This window comes from Carcharhinus amblyrhynchos, chromosome 11, assembly GCF_965287045.1.
Source record: "Carcharhinus amblyrhynchos chromosome 11, sCarAmb.v2.hapA, whole genome shotgun sequence".
Classification (NCBI taxonomy): Eukaryota; Metazoa; Chordata; class Chondrichthyes; order Carcharhiniformes; family Carcharhinidae; genus Carcharhinus; species Carcharhinus amblyrhynchos.
In genome coordinates, this window is record NC_137334.1 from 59,693,368 (window position 1) to 59,712,400 (window position 19,033).

The 19,033-nt window shown below is 42.9% G+C and overlaps 1 protein-coding gene across 3 annotated transcripts in view; it reads right to left on the reverse strand.

Moving 5' to 3' along the window:
• Positions 1-19,033, reverse strand: part of csrnp3 (cysteine-serine-rich nuclear protein 3) — a 206,221-nt gene that overhangs the window by 123,788 nt on the left and 63,400 nt on the right. Inside the window, exon 1 of one of the 3 annotated variants that reach the window (XM_080199193.1) lies at positions 1,614-1,655. The exons of the other annotated variants lie outside the window; for them this stretch is intronic. The gene's annotated coding sequence lies outside the window, so the exon portion shown is untranslated. Of the gene's footprint in view, positions 1-1,613; positions 1,656-19,033 lie in introns of those variants that run through there. 3 annotated transcript variants of the gene reach the window in all.

Here is a 19,033-nt window from a genome sequence, read left to right on the forward strand (position 1 = left end):
TGTTGCTGCAATACTTAGAAGATAGATCTCACTGGTGGGATTTTCTGGCCCCACCAACAGAAAACCCCTACTGCGGGCTCCCCAGTGGCAGGGACTACACAGAATGGGATACCCGGCAGATGGCAGGAGGATCAAAAGATCCTGATGCTGGCCAATTGTGGACCGTCTCCACTTCCAAAACATGATTGGGGGGGCGGGGGAAGACAATCGGGTCCTGAGTGCGGCTAAAATCAGAGCCACATCTCCCCCCCCCACCCCACCCCCCACGACATATCAAAATTACTAGCCCAAAAGGTCAGAAACTCATTTAAATAATTATAAAGGGCTTCTCTGCCATATTTTCCCCCCAGTGTGGGATTTTCCCCCTTAAGGTTAGCAAAGTTTACAACAGGTTTTTTTTAAAAATGGGAACCAAGGGACGGGAAACTGCCAGGGTCACAGGCAAGTGTAGCACCCGGGAGAGAGGCACATAGTCAGTACCCTGGCACTGCACTGTGTGTAAGCGGCAGTGCCTGGGGTCCCTCCGGGGAACTTCGTGGAGGGGGTTCCCATGTTCATGAGGTGAGAGGGATGCTCATGTACATGTGGCGGTGGTGGTGGTCGGGGGTTGGGGGGGGGGGGGGGTCTCCATGTGTACGGTTGGGGTTGGGGGGGGGAGGGTGGGGGGTTTTCACCTTTATTGAAGATGGGAGATTGGTGTGTCCCCGATCTCAGGAATCCCAATGTTATCTGCTTTTCAGCGTGACGGCCTTGGGACCATGTCTCCATTTCTTTTTGCACCACGTACTGGATTATCTGGTGAGAAACAGGGGTTGCGCAGCTGGGTGAGTTGCAAAGTGTTTTTTCACCTCAGCCACCACTTGATGCAAAAGTGATAAAGTTCCACTCAGAGTCAAACATTTGTAATACAATGAGCAAGCCGAATTGTGGCCAAGAGCACAGAAAGCTCTCCCAGTAAACTGACTTCAGTCCTGCTCTCTAAACAGAATGTCTGGACTAGATTCATGGGAAGAGATTAAAAATTTACACATTGTTATCATACCAGGCGATTACAATAGTGTGAAATGTACTTTCCTTTTTTTTATCCCATTAGATGAAGTATTTTTAACTCATCTAGCAAAAACTTTGCAAATTTACAATGTTGATCTTTAACTTGACAGCTTGCCAGCTGGCAGAAGTAACAACTAGCAAACATATTGTTTAAGGGGAAGTTACATCTTCCACTCACAACGCTGTCATAACTCACCTTTAATGAACACATGTTACAGCATTTCATGATAAGGAAAATCCATTTAATTTATATTTTCAACTCTTCCCGCCACTAAACCAATGTTTCACACCTCCAAGCAGCTGGTGTCAACCCCGACAGCTGCTAAAGTCTGCCATCTCCGTGAACATACGTTTAAAAACTTAGCTGAAGCTCTCAATGAATGCACAACACGGTCAGTTGTTTCTTCCATTGGAGCAAGCATGGTCCAGGCCCTGCTCCCTCCCCTGCCTTCTTCAATGGCCGAGGGCGAAATGGCGATGGGACGTCCAGGGTGTACCAGTCCCTGCCCCGTGTAATAAATTCACAGAGGCGAAAGTCCCCTCACCAGAATCCTTTTACTTACAATTCCAGCCCCAGTATACAGAGTGCTGTCAGTCAACAGTTTGCCTTCAGGAGTGGAAGAGGAACGAACACTCCCGCTTATATACAAAGTAAAGTCTCCCTGATTGGCCCCTTACTCGGAGTTCATATTCCAATAGGTCAATAGGCCAACTTTAATGGCCTGATTAAAGTCAGTCCCAATGAGGATCGTGAAAATCCGGCCCTTACTGTTGAACTATAACACTTCAGTATAATCTTTACCATATCTGTGTACTAATCATCAAACATTGAGAGAGAAACTTTTAACTTGGCCTGTTTTCAGGTCTCATGTTATTTGCCTGTGCCTTTTCCCTTGGAGATGGTCAGCAATGTGGCTCATGTTATTTTATGGCTCTGTGGCTCCCATAGCATTGATACCAGCCATTTGACAGAGCCCAAAATCACAGCACTATGGACCTAGACTTTTAAAGGCAATATACTGCACATGCTGGAATCTGAAACAAAAACAGGAAGTGCTGGAGAAACTCAGCAGGTCTGACAGCATGAGGAGCGAGAATAGAATCAACATTGCACGTCAGGAGGGTCATCCTGACTCAAAACATGGGCTCTATTCTCTCTCTCCACAGATGCTGTCAGACCTGCTGAGTTTCTTCTGCATTTTCTCTTTTTGGACCTAGAATTGTAGTCTTTCTGATTATTCAAACTGTTCCATTGGGAAAAGTTAAAATGTGTAATTTTCTAAAACAAAGAAAGAGCAGCAGAATCATCGACTAGAAATCATTTAGAGGCCTTCGAACCTGTCTAGGGTTAGACAAGAACATTACAATGTAAGCCAGATTGCAAAAATACAGATAGATTATACTGAAATTAACATGGCTTTCAATAGCAGCTCCGACAATTCTGAAGCCCCAAATATATTTATAGCTTGGAACAAAAATCATATGTGTGTTACCACTTTATTATAGCATTATGTTTCTTTAAACCATAAATCAGTGCCATAAATACCCTTTCGTATTGCTTACGTTAAAGAAACATTAGTCATTCCCCCGGCTATAAAAACTCCACTTTCTTATTTTGAAGAAAAACATGACCTATCATTTAGCAGCTCAATGCATCATCAGTTAAAAATATCTTCTCACTGCAGCCCAATGTCAGAAATGTAACATTTTGTTTCACATCGTTGTTTCATTGCTCTTAATGTTGCAAACACTTAATGGGAAACTGCTTGTAATTAAGGTACAATGCTCATGATGAATGAATTATTTAGAAAATGGATTCAAAAATTACTGCCGCTTAATTTAAAAGTGTACACATTTGGAAATGCATTAATTTAGTGCTAACTAGAACTCCAAAAGCACCGAGGTATTGTTTGGTGGTTTTTAGTGATCCAGCAGCAGGTCCTAAACAGGTGCGAGATGGGAACGATGTACCAGGATCAAAAACAGACTGAAGATAAAAGATTTTTTCCTGACAAGCACCTTGGCTGCTTGTAATCCATGGGTGGGAACAATGAACAACTGAAGCTCCTTTCACGGGTGCACAGTTGTATACAAGCTTGTCTTGTAGTGTGACCCATCCATTCTGTTGGATCTACATTTCTGTAACTGTAGGTTGACTGGCAGGGAGACATTTTTGTAACTAATCTGCAAAATTATTATGCATTCTCCTTCCCTTTAGCCTGGAAATTTTATTTTAAATATGTACAAATCATGTAAAATACTTGCTCAAGTATTCTCTAGTGCAGTTACAATCGTCCATTTCCATCTGTATGTAAATTTAAATTGTCAGAATACTAAAGCTGTAATTTGCTCCCTGTAACTTCCTTTGTAAGACCCTTTTGTGTCTCTACCTTTTAAAAAAGGTTCTCAAAACCCACCTTTGACTAAGCTTCCCACTTAACATCTCCATTTAGGGCTAAAAACATTCCCCCCAGTCTACCACTATTTGTGAAGTACTGTAGGTTTGTGTGACATTAAAAGCATTTTGTACCTGCGATATATTGCCCCAATGATACAAGCATGTGGGTAATTTGCTTGGCTGGCATTTATTATTTTAAAACTTACTGAAGCTAAATTATTTGGAAATCTTCTATTACTGTAATCATGTTGCACATCTTGTACAGCAGAAGTACATCCTGTACCTCCAGAGGAATGATCTTCTGCAAAATGATAATGCTGATAATAGCATTAAACATAGCACATGATACAACAGACTGCTTCGGTACTGAACATATTTTCAAGTAATGCAATACTGTTATTTTGTCTATGACTACGTCTACAATAGCTTTTCAATTTCAAATAAAACTGAAGTCACGTTACTAAGTGATTTGTGACGGCCAATGTTCCTGACTCCTGTAAACAATTGCAGTTAACCTTGGTGACTGACTTAAATTGCATCAATAATGAACCAGTGAGGAAATAAAGAAATAGAACAAACTAAGAGATCTGAAGGAAACATGGAAAAGAAATAAGAGCATTTCAAACCCACGAGGCAAACAGATCAAAGGGTGACTGAAAGATATGTTGCAAAATGAAGAAGTTTGATTACCTCGACATTTAAGTTTAACGTTTATATTCAAATCTTGGCAATCGTTGACATATCAACTAAATGTTCCCTGAACCATATCTATTTTGTAGTTTTTCTTAAAGTCCAACTGGTAATGTACTGAATATCTCAGAAAATTTTCAAAGCATGCACGTTTCCACTTGAATTCCTTAACCCAGATTTCCACTGGATATTACAAAATATTCTGAATATAAAGAACTCAGGGTACTTCTATGATGAGATATAAATAAAACACATGGTGCAGTTAATGATTGAAATTTTGGGTGTTGCCTGTTTGGAGCCCCCATGTTATGTCACAACATGAAGCATGGAAAACCATATCCAGTGCTACCATGGTCAAGGGATTAACTTTTTCACAACCTGGATGGTAGGATGAGATGTTTTGGAGGAATAAGTGGAGGAAGGCCATTTTACCCACAGACTAATGGTGGAAGAGTTACTGACAAAGAGAATGGAAATATTTAACTTTAGTTCATCTCTTCCCCCCCACCCCCAAACAAACTAAACAGAAGAAAGCTAGCCCTGTAAAGGAGATTCCAACTGGGACAACATTATATGTACCATCATGTGAACATGGTACGAGGTCTGGAGAAAATAGGTAAACAGAAGTTGTTTCTTTCATCTAGTGGATGGTGAAGCACAGGTGACAAGCTGTTCGTATTACCAGAGGAAGCAAGTTTATAATGGCTTGTCCTGAAAAAGCTGGACAGGGTGACAAACCTCCATGAGGATATCAAATGAAGCTTTCTTTGATGCAAGACTTCTCACGCATCATATGAGACAGAAAATATAATAATAATAATAATAATAATAATAATAATAATAATAATAATAATAATAACAAACATGCCACAACCAAGCCTGTGACTGAAAATGTCAAATTGCACAATCATTACATAGAATTCTGACCAGTGGTTTTGGAAAAACATTCAAAATTCCAATAATTTATCCCTGAAGTGCATAAGTTTCTCCTATCACATATGATCTGTTCTGTGACCATTGATATTTGCATCACAATACTTAATGTAGGCTCTGATGGAATGCCCCATAGTAATTTAATAATAACTATCCTGGCGTTCTCATTATAGAACAGTTTCAGACCATCTAGATTCCAAAATACTATTGCACCAAATGCCAATAACACAAATGGCGGTACGTGGCATCACTATTATCTGCACAATCTAAGGTGTTAAAATTTCTCCCATCCATAATTGGAGCAAAATGCACATGTAATCAAAAATGTTTCCGACTTAATGGCTGATTTTCAGAATGTGTGGTAGAAAAATAAACTTGTTGCATTGACAGAGTGGCTGTCACAACTTTAGGATGTCTCAAAGCATATTACGGCCACTGAAATGCTTAGGAAGTGTACCTTTGGAAAATCAGCCCTTTAGAATCCAGTCAAAAGGTTAATATAACAATTATTGTTTGAATCTCTTGTGTGTTTAGAAATCGATGAATAAATTATATTAAGTTCTTCCAATAAATGCCTTTGGAATATTAGCTTTGGGGCACCAAAACTTAAGTGACTTTTTCATCTTTGGAAGGAAATTGCCATGGGTTGCCAGATAGAATTAAAAATCTACATGAAGTGCATTATTCACATCCTGACTATACCTATTTTGGAATAAAGAACTTCAAGGCTTTTGGGGAAATTGTCTAAAACAAACTGTTACAAAATTATCCTGCAAAATACTATCATTAACTACTTGACAGGATGTCAGCAGACACAGCAGATATGGCAATAATAATGGCTACTGATTGAGGTTGAGAGGTAGAATGCCCTTGGAGTGTCCTGGTGTCAAGCCTAGGAGTGCCATGCTGTCACTCCCTCCTCCCTGTTAGTGCACAATGGCACCCCATTGAGGAGTTGGAGCACCTGGAGGGAGATTCTGGTGCTTTGTCCCTCTCACCTAGCTACTACTGCACTGTACTCATGGCTAGAGCAATGGAGTGCAGGTCTGACCACATATCTGGCAGCAACCGAGTGTCCTGCTGGTCCTGGGTCATCATCCTTGGCTCAGTCTCACTTTGGTGTCAGAAGCTGCCAGTTCATGTCCCACTTCAGAGACTTGAGCACAAACTTTAGGCTGAGGGAGAGCTATAGTGTCGTTCAGATGAGACATTTAAACCAAGACTTTCACTGCCCTCTCTGGTACATGTAAATTATTCCATAGCACTATTTCAAAGAACAGCTGGTTGTTGTCCCTAATGTCATGGTCAATATTCATTCCTTATCCAACATCAATAAACAAAAATTATTTGGTCATTACCACGTTGTTGTTTGTAGGGGTTTGCTTTCTGCAGTTTTGCAGTTGTGTTTCCAAAGTTACACTTCCTAAGCATTCCAATGGCAATAAAGTGCTTTGAGACATCCTAAAGTTGTGAAAGTCACTATCAATGTAACAACTTTATTTTTCTACACACATTTTAAAAATAGCCATTAAGTAGTAATATTTATTAGAGTTAATAATGCCAAAAAATCTTAGGAGACATCAGTACTATTTTATCTCACTGCCTGCATTTGATTGTATTAATTTTATGGTTAATTTTTTAGCAATCCTGAATTGTTATCCTGATCAGCTGGAGTGAGTAGATGCGCCATAACACAATTTGTACTCTCAACTGTAATTGGCCAATCATTTCTTTACTTCCACAGTGAATTTCCCCATTGACAACTAAAGTTTGTTGCAATGAACATGAAGCCATCTGCCACTGAAATAATGATTGGGCAAATCAGTTTGTAACTGTAACAGATAGGTTATAAACTCGTCCAAAAGTGAGCAAATGTGCTAGTACAGTAAATCTGTCAAATGGCTTAACATTAGAAAACACAAGCAGTTTTCCGTGTTTAATGGGATTCATTCTCGTTTCCCTTCCATTTGCTGATTTGTAAAGTTTCTCTGTCTTGATAGAGGAGGATTGCTTTCTGTCAGCATTTGGGGGAATAAAAACAAGTGCAGGTGGCATTGTGGCTGCTGTAATAAATGTTTCTGATCTTAAAAATTCTTTAAGTCATACAGATTTAGAGAATAGAGTTTAGACAGACTCTTGAGAAGTAAATTCCCCTCCTGGGTTTTGAGATGTTGTGTCCGCTGCAGTGCATACCATTACCCTTGCTGAGATTTGCCACGTATCGGGCGAAAGCAGAGGTTTTCTGGTTTGCATGCTTTAGTCTAAACCATATGCTGCACCTATCCATGGAGCCTGAACTGGACCTTTGTGGATCATCAGTTCCTTGTTATTCAGAATTGTGAAGAATGACATAAGAACACAAGAAATAGGAGCAGGAGTAGGCCATCTAGCCCTTCGAGCCTGCCCCGCCATTCAATAAGATCATGGCTGATCTGTCGCTGCTCAGTTCCACTTTCCCGCCCTCTCCCCATAACCCTTAATCCCCTCTCTTATCAAAAACCCATCAACCCGCATCTTAAAAATATTTAGCGAGGCATCCTCCACCACTTCAACAGGCAGAGAATTCCAGAGATTCACCACCCTTTGAGTGAAGAAGTTCCTCCTCAACTCCGTTCTAAACCGCCCCCCTTTTATCTTGAGGCTGTGCCCCCTAGTCCTACTGTCTTTTTTGAGCGGGAAGAGTCTTTCCACCTCTATCCTATCCATCCCATTCATCATCTTATACGTCTCAATCAGATCTCCCCTCATTCTTCTAAACTCTAACGAGTACAAGCCCAGTTTATTCAGCCTCTCCTCATAGCTCAACCCCCTCAACTCCGGTATCAGCCTAGTAAACCTCCTCTGCACTCCCTCCAAGGCCAAAATATCTTTGCGCAGGTGCGGCGCCCAAAACTGCACATAGTACTCCAGCTGCGGCCTCACCAATGCCCTATACAGCTGCAGCAAGACCTCCCTACTTTTATATTCAATCCCCCTCGCTATGAAGGCCAGCATCCCTTTCGCCTTCCTGACCACCTGCTGCACCTGCAAGCTGGGTTTTTGTGACTCATGCACAAGGACCCCGAGGTCCCTCTGCACTGTCGCCTGCTGCAGTTTTTCGCCCCGTAAGTAATAGTCCTTCCTACCATTATTCCTACCAAAGTGGACCACCTCACACTTGCCAACATTAAATTCCATTTGCCATTTCCTGGCCCATTCGCCCAGCCTATCTAGATCCTTCTGCAGACTCTCCACACCCTCCGCACAATTTGCCGTTCCCCCAATCTTGGTGTCATCAGCAAATTTCGACACCCTACACTCGGTTCCCTCCTCCAGATCATCTATATAAATGGTAAAAAGCTGAGGCCCCAGCACCGACCCCTGGGGCACTCCACCAGTCACCATCCGCCAATCCGAATAGCACCCGTTGACCCCCACTCTCTGCCTCCTATTTGACAACCAATCCTCTATCCACGCTAACACCCTACCCCCAACTCCATGTCCCTCGACCTTCTGCAATAACCTCTTGTGAGGTACTTTGTCAAACGCCTTCTGAAAATCAAGAAAGACCACATCCACCGGCTCTCCTCTATCCACCGCCCTAGACACATCCTCATAGAACTCCAGTAAATTTGTCAGACACGACTTCCCTTTAATGAAACCGTGCTGCATCTGCTCTATCAAGCAATTCTCTTCAAGATGCCTCGCTATTTCCTCCTTAATGACAGATTCTAACATTTTACCTACCACAGACGTTAAACTAACCGGCCTATAATTCCCCGCCTTTTGCCTGGCACCCTTCTTAAACAACGGCGTAACATTAGCTGTTTTCCAATCTTCCGGCACTTCCCCGGAATCCAGCAACGTCTGGAAAATAACTACCAAGGCATCCACTATCACCTCCGCCATTTCTTTCAGAACCCTCGGATGCATTCCATCCGGTCCTGGGGACTTGTCCACAATCAGCCCCTCCAGTCTGTCAAGCACCGCCTCTCTAGTAACAGTAATGTCATTAAGACCCTCCAGTCCTACCACCTTTCCATTGTTAACCCCCGGCAAATTATTCACGTCCTCCTCCGTGAAGACAGAAACAAAAAAGTTATTCAATACCTTAGCCATATCCCCATCCCCTACCACTAGGTCCCCTTTCTCATCCTCTAAAGGACCAACATTCACCCTAGCCAGCCTCTTCCTTTTTATATATTTATAAAAACTCTTGCTATCCTTTTTTATATTAAGCGCTAGCCCAGCTTCATAGTTTCTCCTACCATTCTTTATCAACTTCTTTGTCAATCTTTGTTGACATTTAAACCTCTCCCAATCCTCTTCTCGCCCACTACTCTTAGCTACTCTAAATTCCTCCACTTTTAATTTAACACTTTCCTTCGGAATGACTGATCATCCGAATCTTCCATTTCTAAATAAATAGAAGCATGCAATCTCTACCCACTTCCTTTTTGGCATAAATCCAAAGTTCGAAGCTTCCAGTCATATTGTAGGTACAATTTACAAAATGCTTAAATTAAAAGGCCAAAAAATAGCACTCATGACCTCTAATGTCACAACAAAGAACATCCTGGAGCCAATGTCAGTGAAAGTAAGGCTAGCATTTTGTTATTAACACCCATCTTAATTATTATAGTGTTAATAACTAGTAAATACTACATATAGGCATGCAGCCCAAGCCTACACCCCATCTGGTACAAACCCAAAGCCCAAAAATAATTACTGATCTGAGATTTTTTCAAATTTCTTTTTTCACAGGATGTGGGCTTGGTTGGCTAACCAGAATTTATTGACCATCCGTAACAGCTGTCTAGGTGAGCCATCACCTTGAAACGCTGTGCTGCAGGTAGACAATGGAAACTCCAGAATTTTGAACCATTGACAGTAAAGGAACTACAACATTGTTCCACATCAGGATGGTGTGCGGCTTGGAAGGAGAATTTCATATGCATCTAACTATCCTTATCCTTCCAGGTGCTACAAGTTGTAGGTTTGGAAGATTTTTTTTCTGGTTGGAAATGTCACAATCCCAGTTGGTGTTACAACTGGATGGGATGATTCCAGAATGGAACCCTGATTCAAAAGATTGTAACTGTTGCATTTTGTAATAAAGTGTAGAGGAACAGAGTCACAGGACCACTAATTAATTGTAACAAGAAACAATTATTAAACATGAAAAGTTGTTTTATTACACAGTACTCTTTTACTCGCCCCTTAATTTAACAAATACACACAGATTACAAAGTAAATCTTAAACTGCAATGGTATCACTGATACAAAGACCCTTTTAAACACACAAATTGCCTACGGTCAAGTACACACACAAAGTCTATCCTGAACCCAAATTAGTGTCTATGGATTTTCCTCAGAATCTCACCAGATGATTGTCACATGAGAGTTCCAAACTCCACTCCGAAAAACATGCTTTAAAATCTTCCCTCATTGGTTTCCATTCCGAAATCCAGTCCATATTTTCCAAATCACACTTTTAAAAAAAAGCTTCCACTCGACTTAGTGAATCCAATCCCGAATCTTACACAAATCCTTTAAGAATTTCTTTGTTTTGATTGCTGAACAAACAGTTCACAATAACTTTTACTCTTGGTTCTCATCACACAATGGCATCAAATGTTTCATTTATCCCTGAAGTCTGATGTCCTGACTTAAATCAGGTTATTGTAATTGTCTCAAACAAACACAGAAAATGCCAGAAAATCTCAGCAGGTCTAACCTCCAGATTTGAAACCTTAGCATTGTTCTGTCTCCACAGATGCTGTCAGACCTGCTGAAGTTTTCCAGCCTTTATGTTTTTGTTTCAAATTCCAGCATCCACAGAAACTTGCTTTTATCATAGGGTAATTGTCTTATTAACTCAGACACTTCAGGGGGAATGTTACTAAAAAGATTCTAAGCCTAGGATGGATGGGAAAATCAGAGCGTTTCTGACCCATTTTTAGGGTGAGTTCAAATCCAGTATCTATGTGCTCAGTGCAGGAAAAAAATGGGCTAAACCATTTCTTGCCTATGGGGGTAGGGGGCAGGACTTAAATTGCCAGCAAGTCTGCTGCAGCAGTAGAAGGCACCATTGCATATGTGCAGACCTCTGTGGCTGCACATGAACAATGGCAACCAGCAGAGGCCTGACAGGTCTGAGACAGACACTTGTCAGGCCTTTGCTGCTGCAGCCAGTCTCCATCCAGCATCCATCCCCACCAGCGAGCCACACACCTGGGGAAAAAAAAAAATCGCTCTCTCGACTGATCGCCTTGCCCTTCCCCTCAGTGATTACCTGCAGAGTGGTAGCAGGCCCCCCTTCCCCACCAATCACAACTGCAGAGTGGCAGTCAGGCTGTCCACCAACTGGTCCCCCAGGAAGACCCTACGCATGATACCCCTTGGCACTGCCCAGTGAGAAACGCCGTGATGCCCAGTGGGTTATGCCAAGGTGCCAAACTGGCACTGCCCAAGGGACACACCCTTTGCCTCCAACCTCTCTGGGGCGGGCCACAATGACCTCCAATTCTACTGGCGAAGCCATGACAACTGGTTATTGTTGCTGGGGACCAAACGTGATCCTCGCTGGAGACCTCCTCTCCCAGTGAGGCTACAGAGGCAATTCAATAGCCTCCCAGGCTCGCTAATTCTATTCAAACTACATTCAAATTAAATTGAAATAATTTATTCAGCCTCAAGCAGAAATAGGCAGGAGGCTGAATGCACCGGATATTTGATACTGGTAATATCGCAAGAGGTGAGTAATCGGGCGCGAGTCTGATTTCTCAGTTCTTGCGCGATCTTACCAGCTCACCCCACCCATCAGCCGACAGGGCACAATGGTAAGGTCGCCCCTTTGTTTACTCTTCCTCGAATTCTACTGAACAATATCTTGGTCTCTGTTCTCTTAACTTCAGTCATCTTAAGACATTCTTCGTCTCAATTCCCTGGTTATCTAGACTGTAATTGTTTCACAAGGAAACATGCATCTTTGCAACTCCCTTGTCCTGTCCAACTTCTCCTAGCAGAGTTGACAGATGTTCACTCCCCAGTGTTCTGGCTTCAAATGCAATAGATCCAGCTAAAACTTTCTACACTGAAAAAGGGGCCCAGATGCGAAACAGTGTTTGCATACTTGTGCAGGCCTATTTATTATTCAAGTTGTAGCCCTCTCTAAGCATAATAGAAACACTGTTGGAATTGAAACCAACCCTGACACATACAAACACCTTTATCCAGCATGAATCTAACTATGGGTTTTATCCTTCCAGGTACAGAAATATTAAATTAAATTCACTTAAAACTATACCTTATTCCTAATGTTTAGCTATACAAATATAAATCCCTTCAAATTATCTTTGTTTTCCTAACAGAATCATTGATCATTGCCTTGCATTTGCATAACATGAATGTTAAATACCACATATCAGCCCATGCCTGAATATTGTCCAGGTCTTGCAGCATTAGTACAGGGACTGCTCCAGTATCCAAGGAGCTGCAAATTGTGCTGAACATTGTGGGATCATCAGTGAATATCTCCACTCCTGGCCTTAAGGAAGAAAGGTCATTGATGAAGTAGCTGAAAATGATTTGGCCTAGGACACCAACCTGAACAACTCTTGCACCAATGTCCTGGGACTGAGATGACTGATCTCCATGCTGCCCATATCTAATAGATGCATTGTAATAGTCAAATCTAGAGGTAACTAAGGCACGGATGAGGGTTTCAGCATCAACTGGGTAAAATGAGAGCAAAGACAGGTGAGACAAGCATTGCCATAAATTGGAATTATCCAAGGGGTCAAGAGAGGCAGTGGTGAGTTAGACCTGGGTGACACTGGTAGACATGTGAGAACCGATATATTTTTTATTGGTTTTGCTGAGGGACAGCATGAAGATGAGAAATAGAATGGGGTCAGGTATCGATTCTTGGGAGAACCAGAGGTGACATTGCCAGAGTGGGAACTATATAATCTCCTCAGTGCAGAAAGAGGCCAATCAGCCCATCAAGTCTACACCAATTCTCCAAAAGAATATCCCACCCAGGCTCTCCCTTCTGCCCTATCCCTATAACCCCACACATTTACCATGGCTAATCCACCTAACTTACACATCTTTGGACACTAAGTGGTAACTTATCATGGCTAATCCACCCAACCTGTGCATCTTTGAACTGTGGGAGGAAACCCACATAACTAGGGGACAACATGCTAACTCCGCACAAACAAACAGTCACCCAAAGCCAGAATCAAACCCAGGTCCCTGGCACTGTGAGGCCGCGGTGCTCACGACTGTGCCACCAGGGCACAAAGTCATTACAGGTAATTCTCTGGCTCTGACTGGGTGTAATGAATGGAACTCAGTAACGGCAGCTCCACCCAACTGGCAGGCAGAGGCACTGGAGGAAGATGGTGCGGTCAATTGTTTTAAAGACTGAGGACAAATCAAGAAAGACGAGCAAGGATAAATTTTCACAGTCAGTCATTTAGGAGTCATTTGCAACTTTGGCAATGGTTCTTTCACTGCCATGGACTGGGTAGCAACTTGCTAAGAGGAGTTCTACTAGATTTCCTTATTCATGCGAGCTAAATGTAACCAGACCAAAGCTCACTGATGCACGTAGAACAATAGTGACAATACAGAAAGAAAGGCAATGCCGGTGGCGTATCACTACAATTTTTCCGCATTTACTACTCAAATTGATGACCCAAAACATCTGATGGATCTTTGTTTCAATTATTAAAGCATGTTTTCTTTTGACAGCTGTATTATATTAATGATAGTTGTTTTTTAAGCATATCTGTGCTAAATCACAAGAATCACTGATTTTCACACTATGGAGGAAGAGCAATCTTCTAGCTTTCCTTTACATTAATACATGACTGTTGTATACACAACGCGGACATTAAATGTTCATCCTGAACCAGAAGGAACTCAGACCAGGGAAATGTGCATCAAAATATCCAATGGAAGACATAAATCACCTGAAACTTCAGTATGTTTCTGATCTGTGAAAATGTAATTATTGTGCTGCCAGCAAAATGTATCTAATTATCTGTGTCAACTGCAGCATAACTATTTTAAACAGTCTTCATATCATGACATAACACAGATGTGTTTGTATCGCACATCAGCAAAAATCATTAATCCAAAGTGAACTGACAAATGGCATTCATCAAAAAGCATCAAAGTGCTATAGCAACCAACTGAGGTAACACCATTAGTGAACCATACTACTGCAGGCAATATCAATGCTGAAGAATTCTATTCTGTTCTGTTCGTGTGCAATATTCATGGAGTCAGCACTGTTGCTAAGAAATATCTCTGCAGCTATCAATACCAATAGGGCTGAAGTGAGTTTTTGATTGATTGGCAACTTCTTTGATGGTACATTTCAAATTGGCAATTTCTACCACCCGAAAGGACAAGGTCACGGGATGCATGGGAACACCACCACCTACAAATTCCTCTCCACGTCACACAGCATTTTGACTTGGAAAAATATCACTATTCCTTCATCACTACTGCGTTAAAATCCTGATATTCCTTATCTAACAGTATTGTGGACATATCTACACCACAGATTCCAGTTGTCCAAGGCTCCAGTGTCTAACATGCACCTTCTCAAGAGTAATTAAGGATTAGAAATAAATGCTGGCCTTGCCAGTGATGCCAAGAACACATGAACAAATGAAATAAGATCCTATCTTAGAGTCAATAAGCACAGGGTTCAAACCCAACACTGGACAGTCATGGTAAGTGCTGATGGAGCTTTGGCCCTGAATTCTGGGTTGACTTCCAGCAGCATATCAGTATCAAGTGGGCATGGGCAGCCCACCCTCATCACGTGTGTTGCGGGAACTTATAAATCAGATAGGATTAACCACACTATCGGTTAGTATGAAGATGATTGTGGCCATAGGAGGAAGGTTTGTGTCACGGTCCATTATGTTGTTAATCTTTCTGTGAATCCTTTCCCTACTTCACATTATTCTCAAAAACAAGAATTTAATGATATGAAACAACATTATCAAGAGACAACACCTGCTATTCAGCAATGCTACATGTTGGACTCTTAATAACAGAAACTTTTATTAATGTAGAAAGCCACGAGAAAAGCTATAAAGAAAAGCAAGATGGATTGTGAGAGTAAACTAGCTCAGAATATTAAGACAGATAGCAAAAGTTTCTACAAATATATAAAATGAAAAAGAGTGATTAAAGTAAACATTGGTCCTTTAGAGGATGAGAAGGGGAATGTAATAACTGGAAATGAGAAAATGGCTGAGACATTGACATAAAATACTGTTCAGTCTTCACAGTGGAAGACACAAATAACATGCCAAAATTGGTGACAAGCAGCTGTGGACCTAGAAACTATTATCACAAAAGAGGTAGTGTTGGATAAGCTAATGGGGCTAAAGGTAGACAAGTCTTCTGGTCCTGATGGAATTCATACTAAGATACTAAAAGAGATGGCTGGGGAAATAGCAAATGTACTAGTGGTAATTTACCAAAATTCGTTGGACTCTGGGCTGGTTCGTGCACATTGGAAAACAGCAAATGTGATGCCACCATTTAAAAAAGGAGGTAGATAAAAGGCGGGTAACTATAGGCCAGTTAGCTTAACTTCTGTACTAGCAAAAATGCTTGAATTTATCATCAAAGAAGAAATAGCGAGACATCTGGATATAAATTGTCCCATTGGGAAGACGCAGCATGGATTCATGAAGGGCAGGTCATGTTTGACTAATTTGGTCGAATTCTTTGAGAACATTACATGACATGAGCAGTGGACAATGAGGAACCTGTGGATGTGGAATTTGGAATTTCCAGAAGGCATCTGACAAGGTGCCGCACCAAAGGCTGCTGTGTAAGATAAAGGTTCAGGGTATTATGGGTAATATATTAGCATGGATAGAGGATTGGTGAACTACAGAAAGCAAAGAGTGGGGGGGTAAATGGGTGTTTTTCTGGTTGGCGATCAATGACTAACGGTGTGCCTCAGGGATCAGAGTTGGGACTGTAATTGTTCATGATTTACATAGATGATTTGGAGTTGGGAATCAAGTGTAGTGTGTCAAAATTTGTACGTGACACTAAGATGAGTGGCAGAGTAAAGTGTGCAAAGGACACTAAAGTCTACAAAGGGATATAGATAGTTTAGACGAGTGGGCAAGGGTCTGGCAGATGGTGTACAATGTTGGTAAATGTGAGATCATCCATTTCGGTAGAAATAACAGCAAAATGGACTATTATTTGAATGGTAAAAAATTGCAGCATGCTGTTGTGCGGAGGGATCTGGGTGTCCTTGTTCAAGAATCACAAAAAGTTGGTTTGCAAGTGCAGCAGGTAATTAAGAGGTCAAATGGAATTTTGTCCTTCTTTGCTAGAGAGATGGAGTTTAAAAACAGTGAGGTTATGTTGCAGCTGTATAAGATGCTGGTGAGCCACACCTGGACATACTGTGTCCAGGGACGGAAGGGGGCTGGTAAGGTGATAGTGGTAGGTGATGGGAGGGTCCGAGGGATTGATAGGAGGTTCTGTGGGCAAGGGCGCGACTCCAGGATGGTGGTCTGCCTCCCTGGAGCAGGGGTAAAAGATATAATGGAAAGGATAGAGGGAATTTTGAAAGGGGAGGGGACCCAGGCAGAGGTCATAGTACACGTAGGGGAGGGGGATATAGGAAGGAGGAGTAGGGGAGAGGTCCGTAGGCAATTTAGGGAGTTGGGGGCCAAACTAAAGAGCAGGACCTCTAGGGTGGCACTGTCTGGGTTGCTGCCCAGTACGAGCAGGGCTAAGAATGACGAGATCATGCAGTTGAATGCATGGTTGAGGGACTGGTGTAGGGTACAGGGGTTTACTTATGTAGATCACTGGGAGGTGTTTAGGAGAGAAAGGCAACTGTACAGGAGGGGTGGGGAGGATTTGAACGGGAGGGGTACTAGTGTCTTAGCAGGGAGGTTAGCTGGGGTGTTCAGGAATGATTTAAACTAATAGGGAGGGGGGGTGGGGAGGTGGCTGGGAGAGAGACGGGTGAAAGGAAAATTATAAGGGAGAAGGTGGTTCCGAGGGACATTTGTGGGTTGAACTGTGTCTGTTTCAATGCTAGGAGTGTGGCAGGGAGAACGGATGAGCTTAGGGCCTTGATGTTTGTGAGGCAGTTGGATGTGGTGGCTGTAACGGAGACGTGGTTACGGGAAGGGCAGGACTGGCAGCTGAATGTTCCTGGGTACAGGTGTTTTAGGTGTGACAGAGGAGGGTTGAAGAGAGGTGGAGGGGTGGCACTGTTAGTCAAGGAAAACATCACAGTAGTGCAGAGGGAGGGCGATATGGAAGAAATAGGGATTGAGTCGCTGTGGGTGGAGTTGAGGAATAAAAAGGGAGAGATCACACTGCTAGGGGTGTACTATAGGCCACCCAACAGCCCAAAGTCAGTGGAGGAGGGAATTTGTAGGGGCATTTTGGACAGGTGCAGAAAGAATAGAGTGGTTGTAGTGGGTGATTTTAATTTTCCCGGAGTGAATTGGAGGGGGCCTAGAGCTGGGGGTACGGAGGGAGAGGAGTTTGTGAAATGTGTTATGGAAGGGTCGCTAGAACAGTATGTAACTTGCCCGACTAGGGGAGGGGCTATACTGGATTTAGTGTTGGGAAACGAGCCAGGGCAGGTGGGTGAGGTAGAGGTAGGCGAACATGTGGCGAACAGTGACCACAAGTCCGTCTACTTTAGGATAAAAATGGAAAGGGACGAGTGCCGTCCAAGCGGGAGTGTGCTGAATTGGGGAAAGGCGAGCTATGGCAGGATTAGGAGGGAGCTGCAGCAAACTGACTGGGAGGGACTGTTAGCTGGCAAGTCCACGGTTGGCAAGTGGGAGGCTTTTAGGGACAAAATGAAATGGTTGCAGGGGAGGTTTGTTCCGGTTAAGCGAAAGGATAGGAAAGGTAGGATTAGAGAGCCGTGGATTACGGGGGATATTGAAGACTTGGTTAGGAAGAAGAGGGAGGCGTATGTTAGGTCAAAACAAATGGGTACGGAGTGTGCGCTGGAGGAATATAGAGAGAGTAGGAGGGAGCTAAAAAGGGGAATTAGAAGGGCGAAGAGAGGGCATGAGATGGCTTTGGCCGGTAGGATTAAGGATAATCCTAAGGCATTTTATTCCTATATTAGAGGCAAGAGAGTAGTTAGAGGGAAAATTGGTCCTCTTAGGGACAAGAGTGGAGAGTTGTGTATTGAGTCGGAGGGAATGGGGGAGCTCCTGAATGAATACTTTGCGTCGGTATTCACGAAGGAGAGGGGTTCGGAATCGTGCGGACTCTTGGAGGGAGCGGAGGTTCAGTTGCAGGATATAGTTATTACGAGAGAGGAAGTGCTAGGGCTTTTAGGTAGCGTAAGGACGGATAAAGCTCTGGGGCCTGATGGTATTTATCCCAGGCTGCTCAGTGAGGCGAAAGATGAAGTTGCTGGGCCTCTGGCGCACATCTTTGTCTCTTCTTTGGACACAGGTGAGGTCCCAGAAGACTGGAGGGTAGCAAATGTGGTCCCGTTGTTCAAGAAAGGTAGTAGGGATAACCCTGGGAATTATAGGCCGGTGAGTTTGACGTCGGTGGTAGGGAAGTTAATGGAAAAAATACTTAGGGGTAGGATGTATGAGCATTTGGAGCGTTGCGATCTGATTAGGGATACGCAACATGGCTTTGTTAGAGGGAGGTCTTGCCTTACGAATCTGGTGGAATTCTTTGAGGAGGTGACAAAAACGGTTGACGATGGGAGAGCCGTTGATGTCATCTATATGGATTTCAGTAAGGCGTTTGACAAAGTCCCTCACGGTAGGCTGGTAGAAAAGGTTAAGGCGCATGGGATACGAGGCCAGGTAGCTAGGTGGGTTGAGAACTGGTTGGGAAATAGGAGACAGAGGGTAGTTGTGGAGGGTACCTTGTCGGGCTGGAGGCCGGTGACCAGTGGTGTGCCGCAGGGCTCGGTAC